At 41.2% G+C, this 10,155-nt stretch overlaps 1 non-coding gene across 1 annotated transcript; it reads left to right on the top strand.

Moving 5' to 3' along the window:
• The first annotated feature begins 5,698 nt into the window (after positions 1 to 5,698).
• LOC145151654 (small nucleolar RNA R71) lies at positions 5,699 to 5,805 on the top strand. The gene has a single exon (XR_013732217.1). It is a non-coding gene; the product is annotated as a small nucleolar RNA R71 (small nucleolar RNA).
• Positions 5,806 to 10,155: the final 4,350 nt, after the last annotated feature.

Here is a 10,155-nt window from a genome sequence, read left to right as displayed (position 1 = left end):
ACTCCAAAAGGATGGAGTATTGGAGTCATTTGACCTAAAGTCAGATGATAGTTGCGAATCATGCTTACTTGGAAAAATGACAAAGTCACCCTTCACAGGTTCTTGTGAGAGGGGTGAAGGTTTGTTGGATCTTATACACACGGATGTGTGTGGGCCCTTCAAACATGCCACAAGGGATGCTAATCGTTATTATTTGACTTTTACTGATGATTACAGTAGATATGGATATGTCTACTTAATCAAGCATAAGTCAGAGACTTTTGAGAGGTTTAAAGAGTTTAAACAGGAAGTCGAGAATCAATTGGGCAGGAACATTAAGATGCTTCGATCTGATCGAGGTGGTGAGTATCTTAGTTCAGAGTTCCTCGACTATCTTAGGGAATGTGGGATTGTCTCACAATTGACACCTCCCAGGACACCGCAGTTGAATGGTGTAGCTAAGAGGCGTAATCGAACCTTGTTGGATATGGTTTGTTCCATGATGAGTCGAGCTTCACTACCAATCTCATTTTGGGGGTATGCCTTAGAGACTGCCGCCCATATCCTTAATCTAGTTCCCACAAAGAAAGTTGCCAAAACTCCTCATGAGATGTGGACTGGTAAAGTACCCAAACTAGACCACATTAAAATTTGGGGTTGCGAGGCTTTCGTGAGATGCGAGACTCATGATAAGCTCGAACCTCGAAGTGAGAGGTGTATTTTCATCGGCTACCCACAGAAATCCTTTGGTTACCTCTTCTACAGACCTAGTGAGAATGTGGTCTTTGTAGCTAGGAGGGCTTTCTTTCGAGAGAGAGAGTTTATAAGCCAAGGTGACAGTGGGAGGCAAGTTGACCTTGAAGAAATTCAAGAGTCAAGTGGTGAAGGAACTTCAAACCCTAGCACTCAACTTGAGGAGGGAACTTCTGTTGAGCCAATTGACAAGTCTGTACCTCTGAGGCGTTCCACAAGGGTTAGGAATGCACCTGAGCATTACTATGGATTCCATATTACTGCGGAAGGTGATACACTTATCAGTGATGAGACACTGATAGGTCTGGATGAACCTAACAGTTACGCGGAAGCCATGGCAGGCCCTGAGTCAGCCAAGTGGAAAGAGGCAATGGACAGCGAGATACAGTCCATGTATGACAATCAAGTTTGGAACTTGGTTGAGAATGTACCAGGTCGTAAGACTGTAGGGTGCAAATGGATCTTCAAGAAGAAGACCGACATGGATGGTAATGTACACACTTATAAGGCACGACTGGTTACAAAGGGTTTCTCACAAACTCCGGGAGTTGATTATGATGAGACCTTTTCTCCAGTGGCCAAGATTAAGTCTATTAGGGTTCTGTTAGCCATAGCCGCATTTCATGACTATAAAATATGGCAAATGGATGTCAAAACCGCTTTCCTTAATGGAAAGTTGGCTGAGGATGTTTACATGAGTCAGCCAGAGGGTTTTGTCAAAACAGAGTACCCTAATAGAGTGTGTAAGCTTGAGAAATCCATTTATGGGTTAAAGCAAGCACCTCGCAGATGGAATCTTTGCTTTGATGAGAAAGTCAAGGAATTTGGCTTTTCTAGGAGTGAAGATGAATCTTGTGTATATGTCAAGGCTAGTGGGAGTATAGTTAGCTTTTTGGTATTGTATGTGGATGACATACTACTCATAGGAAATGACATCCCAACTCTGCAGGAAGTTAAGTCCTGGCTTGGGAAGTGTTTCTCTATGAAGGACCTAGGAGAAGCTGCCTATATTCTAGGGATAAGGATCTTGAGAGACCGGAGTAAAAGACTAATTGGACTTAGTCAGAGTACCTACTTGGATAAGGTGCTGAAGAGATTGGGCATGCAGGACTCCAAGAAAGGAGAGTTACCCATCCAGAGTAACGCCGGATTGAGTAAGACACAAAGCCCTAGTACTGAGGCTGAGATAGCAGAAATGAGTCGAATACCTTATGCTTCGGCTGTAGGATCGATCATGTATGCTATGACGTGTACTCGACCTGATGTAGCCTTTGCTTTGAGCATGGTTAGTAGGTATCAGGGGAACCCTGGCAAGGCACACTGGACTGCGGTAAAGAATATCCTCAAGTACCTACGGATGACTAAGGACTGGGTCCTTACCCTCGGTGGGAGTGAAGACTTGAGAGTTGTAGGGTATAGTGATGCTAGCTTTCAGACTGATAGGGATAATTTCTGCTCTCAGTCAGGCTGGGTCTTTACCTTAAATAGAGGAGCAATTTCTTGGAAGAGTTCCAAGCAAGAGACAGTGGCTGATTCAACTTGCGAATCAGAGTATATAGCAGCTAGCGAGGCAGCAAAGGAGGCGATATGGCTGAAGAACTTCATTGGAGACCTTGGAGTTGTACCAGCTATTAAAGAGCCAATGGAAATTTTATGTGATAGTGAAAGTGCAGTTGCCTTAGCCAAGGAACCAAGGGATCACGGGAGATCCAGACACATCGACAGAAAATACCATTTCATCAGACATCGAATAGAAGAAGGACTCCTCGTGGCAAAGAGGGTATCATCGGATGAGAATCCAGCAGATCCCCTCACGAAGGGACTGACTCGGGTTAAGCATCTCCAACATGCTCGGAGCATAGGGCTGAAGGATGATATTAGATTTAGTAGTTAGATAACCTTGAAATTTGTAAAGTGTAATTGACATTAGATGATGAATAAAAGGTGTTTTATTTATGAGTAAAGTGTTGCTATCTCTTGTCGATCGTTTACTATATTTCTTTTGCATGTTTTGACTTCTAGAATAATTATTTTTGGTATATCATATTATTCGAACCTCCACAGTCGGTCATATGTCGGAAGTAGGTATGAATCAAGACTGTCATGATTGGTTGCAGAGGTCTAAGTTGTTGGACATGGCTACAACACTCATGAGTGCTCATAAGTTCTGAGCATTGGACTCAACCCACGCTCACTGGAATCACTTCATGGAATTTATCTCGAGTGATCGTGAGACGGTAATATCATATAAGTCTTCAAACCTAGATATATGATTTGTTACTTATGAGTTGGTTATGCATTGATTGTACGAAAACGCATTGGTAACTCGATGTTATAAAACGTGCTCTTGTGTATAATTCAATGAGTAGTAGAACAAACATATGAGCCGAATTTTATCTGTTCCTTCTTGGATTAGAAGCTGATATCTGGGCCCCTCGATGATTTTGTTTTGACCTATGTACCGGGCCCGGTCAGAACTAAGTTGATGTGTTCAATTGAGTTCTATGTCAAACAAATCGGAAATCGGGAAACAAACTGCTGGACACAAAGTAAGACACTGTTCCATGTATTTGTCCGGCTGATATCTAGAACAGAGGATTATATGATCACTTATCTGAAATGGCGTATCATCATCTTCTCAGTTCCGAGAAACCTTGAAAAGAGCTACGATTGCTGATCGGTTCCTGAAGTCATACTTGCAGTTATAGTTATTAGACTTATCCAAGTGGGAGACTGTTGGATAAGGTGTCTAAGTCCATAACTATTTCTGGTATGTACTTGACCCGACCCGGCATGGTCCATTTGGGTTGCATGGCATCATGCATTTGGATAGACTAAATGAGAGAAATAACACTTGTAGTTTATTAATATATTATAAGTTCTAATATATTAATAGTATTATTTAATTAGTATTGATCAAGAATTAATCTAGGATTAATTAAGTGATCAAAAGATGACTAATTAAATATATGGGTTGATCATGTAAATCATCCATAACTTGTATAGTGGGCTAAAAGGCTCCATGGATAATCAAGTTGGGTTAAACCCATTGAATGCTCCATGGATGCTCCATGGGAGTTACAAACCCATGGGTCATGGAAATGAAGAGTCATGACACATTAGGGTTTACATGGTGTAACCCTAGATGTGTCAACACTATATAAGAAACCCATTCTCCACCAAAATCGGACACACATAAGAAACAAGAGGGCTATGCCGATTTTAGAAGTGTGTATTCTCTTTAAAGTCATTCCAAAAGCATTTGGTGTTGTGTGAAGCATTTGAGGCATCACACTTGGGGTGCTAGGCTCACAAGGTTTCAAGGATCATAAGCAACAACAAGGTAAGTTATTCTATCTTTCATGCAAGTTAAAATTTGTTCCCCATGTATGCTAGATAGGAATATAACCTTGGAATTCAACTTTGCATGATAATTAGACAAACATAGATCCAAGGTTATTAGGGTTGCATGTACACTTAGGAAGTGTTAGAATGCTCAAAACCCATCATCTTCTTCCATGTCAAGCACTACAAAGTCCACGGGAAACACAAATTTATCGACTTTGATGAGAAGATCTTCGCATACTCCTCTTGGATTTATTATTGTCTTATCGGCTAAATGGATCTTCATACGAATCGGCTTTGGCTCCGGCAAATTTAGCTTCTTGAAGAAATAATATAGCATTAGATTAGTGCTTGCACCCGAATCGGTCAACGCATGAGTAGAGATTATGTTCCCAAATTGACAAGGTATGGAGATGCTTCCCGGATCACCCCTCTTTTCTGGCAGTTCATTTAGCAATACTTCAGCAACTTCTTCCATATTTTGCCTAGTGGTGAAGAGGTTCTTAAGCAAAGTTGCATACTTAGGTGTATGAAGTATTGTTTCAACAAATGGAATGTTCACTTGGAGGGTCCTCACTTGCTCCATAAATCTTCTATACTGTTGAATATGCTCATCTGGTATGGCTCGGATTGGAAATGGCAAAGGGGGCCTGTAAGATTTCAAAAGAGAACAATTTTTCTCATCAGCTCTCGGACTCGTCGAGTCCATTATACCGACTCGGCGAGTCGAGTCGGGTTTGCTCGAATTCCTTTCAATCTCCTCTTCTGTTTGCACCTTACTGGGTTTCTTCTGAATAGAGGTCAAAGGAGTGAAAATTTTGTCAGAATTAGTGGTTATCACATTTAGATGCGCCATTTTTGGATTTTGTCCGGTATTGCTCGGAAGTTCACCAAGTGTTCTTTGATTGATTTGTTGTGCAAGCTGTCCTATCTGCTTTTCAATGTTATGAATGGAGGCTTGCTGATTCCTAAGCAAATTTTGTTGATCTTTCATCATAGCTTGATGATCTTTAAGCATTACTCGTTGCTCCTTCAATTCAACGTCGGTATCATTGTGTCTCTTCTCTGACGCAGCTACAAATCTTGTGAACATCTCTTCTAAATCAGATCTCTTTTCATAACCGGTTCCTCCTTTTGATAGAAACCCCGTTCTTTTTGCTTGTATTTCTCCTCCTTTGCCTTTTTGTACTCGTCATACGGGAGCCATTCCTTCTTCGGTTTCCGCCAATTATCATCAAATCTATCGCCACTTGAATAGAATACTTGAGCTTTCTTGTTTCCATTCTCATCCAAATCACAATCTTTAGTAAGATGAGGTCCGTTACAATTTTCACATCCAACCCGAATAGCATGGATTGTTTGATCCATCTTAGTCATCCTCCGATCTAAACTATCTAGTTTAGCTATCATTGTCGCCATGCTATCGTTTACAGTGTTCACAACCCCCTACTTACTTCATTCCGTGGGTTATGATATTCTCTAGAATGTTTAGAGAATTCCTCAATTAATTCCTTGATCACCGGGGGTGGCTTCTTGGTGAGCGGTCCTTGCGAGTCAAGAAGCTGCCTTGTAGTCACATTTACCCCATCATAAAAAAATGGAGACTTCTTGTTGGCTATTAAGATCGTGATGTGGGCAATTCCTTAGTAGGCCCTTGTATCTCTCCCATGCCTCATAAAGGGACTCTCCAGCTTGTTGTTCAAAGTTGGCAATAACTTTCTTCAACTTGGCTATCTTTGAAGGTGGGCAAAACTGGTCAATAAATTCTTCCTTCATCTTAGCCCATGTAGTGATGGATCCGGGAGGGAGTGACTTGAGCCAATCCTTTGCAGCACCTTTGAACGTGACGGGAAGCATACGAAGCAGTTGGGTCTCGCGAGGCACATTTGGAACATTAAAATAATCAGCTACATCGTTGACCTCATGCAAGTGTTTATAGGCATCTTCGTGATCTTTACCGTAGAAGGGAATCTCCTTTAGTTGAGCAAGTATGTGACCTTTAAGCTCAAAGTTGGCAGTTGCGGGAATTGCGGGTTGCACAAGTCCCGGCCCGGTATCGTCACGTATTCTCTTCTTCCATTCCCCCATGGGAACTTCATCGATATTAGCCATGGGGTTAGCTAGTTCGCCTTCAAAGTCGCTCTCTTCCTCGGTTTCAGATTCGGAGTCGTATTCGATGTCCTCCTTAATTGGGTCTTCGTTTGCCAAGGAAATGTTGGATCCTCCTGATTTACTACTCTTCTTCTTGCTAAAGACAGATATGATATTCTTCAAGGGTGAGTTCTTAGGTGTATTAGAGCTTTCAACCCCCTTGCCTTTGTTTTTCCTCAAAGCGGATTCTGGATCTTCAAGTGGAGGAACCAAGGGTGTGTTGGATCCTCTGGTCATGTAATGCCTGCAAACAAAACAAGTAAAACGCATAAAAGGAACAAAAATAAAATGAAAAACGAAACTGTGTAACAGCGATGGACTCGCCGAGTAGCTTCGATTGCACTCGACGAGTTCAGAGCAAAAACAGCAAAATACTTACTAAACTTCTAAAAACTGAAAATTATTAAAACCTATCCTAATTACTAAATTACCTAAGAAATAACTTTGTGTAAGATAAATCTCACACAAAGGATCGATAAAACTAGGAATTAGAATTAATTTTTGAACCGTTCCCCGGCAACGGCGCCAAAAACTTGATGTGTGTAAACTCAACTAGTTTTTAAACCTGCTTTTAATTATAAATTAACACACAAGAGGCAGTGGACCTATCAATTGTGGTATGGCTAAATAAGTAGGGTATCGAACTCAGGGAACGGAAAATTAAAACTAATAACTAATATTATCTAAAAGACAAGTAATAAAATTAAGGTTTTCTCTAGTTTTACAAGACTAGAAACTTAAACTAAAACTTAACTAAAATAACTAACAACTAAGCAAGCAAAGACCAACTAAATTCAATATCTAAAAGGACTTCTGTTCAGGTTCGACTCAATTGATCCTATGGTTGATTTAATGGTAATGGTGCAATGGATTAACCTTTTATTGGCTACCGATTCAAGTGATTAGATTCACATTCGCTATGCTAATCCTTAGAAAATAAACTAATTCAAGTAGTGGCCAGTTGTCTAAATTAATTAATTCCCTAGGTTATCTATTCGGGTTGAATAAGACTTGTAATGGTTAATCAATTTGTCAATTCAATTAACCTCTTGTTGTTGGTTTATCAAACAAGCCCACACATTAACTTACCCATTCTCTAATTAATCCTAGTTTCATATTCACTAATCCTAAGCACATAATTAAGTGTTCACATAAATCACATGAGGTAAACAATTAAGAGATGTTCATGCAGCCTAATTGTCTTCCTATTAACAGAAAATAGTTATGGTTAATGCATAAGGATCTCTAACAAGCTTAATTCAACAAAATCACCAATTAAAAGTTAATCCTACCATTAATCAAATCATAGTCTCAAAATTGTCTTACCCAAACAGAAGCTAGCAAGTTTAGCTCATAATTAAGGCAGTAGAAAACTCAAAAACAAAATTCAATAACATAAACATGGTTTAAGTACTAGATCTAGTTAAGAGAAATCAAAGTATGCCTTAGTTATCCTTCAAAACTTGAATTTGGTTGAATCTTCACTCTTCCAGATGTCTCTCTTCGTTCTGAATCGCAGCTCCTCCTCCTAGGGTTCTCAGAAGTCCTGTCTATCGATCTGGAGGGTTTCTTTTATAGATTCGTCTCGACTCGTCGAGTCCACAACCGACTCGACGAGTCCCTCATTAAATTCCCGTGTACGACAAGTCAAGGACTCCCCTGCTTCGCGAATCTTCGTGGGAACTCATCGAGTAGACGTCCCTACTCGCCGAGTCCTTTGTGCTTTTTGATCCTTTCTTCTTTTGTTCACTCCAAAGCTTCCCGATAGCTACTCCTGCTTCCTTTTGCTTCCGAGTACTTCTTTTGGACTGAAAATATAATTCAAACATAATTAAGTACCTTTTGTCCATAATATGCAATTAATTAGCTAATAAATGATAAAACTTTATACTAAATATAGGGGTAAACATGCATATATCAGCAACTTCCACCACGTAGGAAAGTGCCGCGAATTTCGATGTAAGAACTGCAACAGGCAAGGACACACCACTCGTTACTGCAGGGCACCGACACAGCCAAACACCTCGATTACTGGTGTAAAGATGGGTCAGGCTTTCTACAATTGTGGCGAACCCGGACATTTCAAAAGAAATTGTCCAAGGGCTAAGGATGGCCAGGAAGCTCACTTCGCAAAGACCCCGACTCAACACGTCACTTCCACTACCGACGCTAGCATAGTTCAAGTGTGCTGTACATGTGGCGAAATGGGACACTTCAAAATAGACTGCCTAACAGAAAAGAATAATGAGGAAACAAGGGGAGTCTGACCTCTGGGAATGAGGAAGCATCAAAGAACCCTACTACGTTTAGGTACGTTTTCGTCCAAATTGAATCACGACGTTCTTATAAGATTTAAAGCCCCAATGAGTAAATTATGACAGCTTAGTGAATACGTTAGAGTCAGTTGTAGTTATACATGGCTTGTATACACCAAGCAATCATAGGAAGATCTGGTAAGAACCATTTCATAAAAAGCTCGTAGTTTCAAAACGTCAGGATCCTCGTGTTAGTAATACCCACCAATTTCGAACCAAACACAGAAAAACACCAGAGACATTCATCTAGGGCATCAATGTCCTAACAAAACGATCCTTCCGGACTAACTTAACGCGCGATTCTACGACGTCATCCTGTTTAGCCTGACTGAGTCTATGTTATACCAAACCCTATTGTCTTAAATCGTTTGATCGTAAAACTCTCGTCGCTCGTAACAGCAAACTAGATGCGAACTTCGAAACATTCATCTCTCTTCGAAACCCGAAAGTATTCATGCGAAGAGTATGAATCAGAACTAGCGGATACAATAGTGAAGATCCGCTGAAACATCTGGCGAGAGCCCGAATACAAGAAGGAGAGACTCACCTGTGTCTACCTTCAAGAAGTAATCCGTTTTCATGGGATACCTGTAATCATTGCCTCCGACCGGGGTAGCAAGTTTACCTCGAGAACTTAGCAACGTACATCCAGTCTTTCACGTGTCGAACCTAAATAAGTGTCTGTCCTATGAGACACTTGCGATTCCCCTCGACAATATCGAGGTAAACGAGAGTCTACACTTCGTGTAGGAATCATTTGAACTGATGGAACAGGAAGTCCAGCGCACGAAACGAACGTCGTATCCGGATAGTGAGGATTCACTGGGATACCAAACGAGGACCTAAATTCACTTGGGAACACGAAAATCCAAGGAATCAGAAGTACCCCCATCAGTTCCAAGTCCACGGGTTACATCTTTATTCTTGAATTTCGGGACGAAATTCCCTCTAACGGGGGGGATGATGTGACAACCCGAAACTTCTACCTGGTACATCTAGTCAGTAAATCTAAGTTAAACTCGTTTCTGTTAACTTCTAGCACTGGTTAAGGGTTCATTTAAGTGTTCTAAGCTTGGGTACAATCAAGGTTGAAGTTAGGAATGAGTCAGCAAGGCGTATAGTAGCAAAACCGGGCCATACACCCCTTTTGGAGGAGTGTGCGGCCGCACACATGGGTGTACTGCCGTACACACCCCTCATGGCCACACACCCACCCCTATATAAAGGGTATACCCCTTTCCTTTCATTCCTTTAACATCCTGGCAGCACACAACACCTTTTCTCTCAAGACTCTTCAACCGCAAACCCTCCCAAGGCTTCAAAAACATGAGTAATCCATCCCTTAGCTTGTTGTGCTTGAAAAACCACTTAATATAAGCCTAGAATCATTGAGTCCCGTCATGTTCTTCATCTCTTTGAAGGAGTGCGGCCGCACACCCACATAAGGTGGCCTCAAACTCCTAAAAGACCCTCCAAAGTGAGAGTTGGACTTCCATCTTCGAGTTAAACATGACCATAGCCTTGCTGCACCTTAGAATTGGCGTTTTGGACACAAACATGTAGGGTGTACGACCACACACGCCTGTGTACGGCCGCACACACCCTTGTGCGG

Source organism: Lactuca virosa, chromosome 1 (assembly GCF_052849685.1).
Source record: "Lactuca virosa cultivar CGN04683 chromosome 1, Lactuca_virosa_CGN04683_v6, whole genome shotgun sequence".
Taxonomy (NCBI): Eukaryota; Viridiplantae; Streptophyta; class Magnoliopsida; order Asterales; family Asteraceae; genus Lactuca; species Lactuca virosa.
This window is presented reverse-complemented; position numbering and strand designations above follow the sequence as displayed.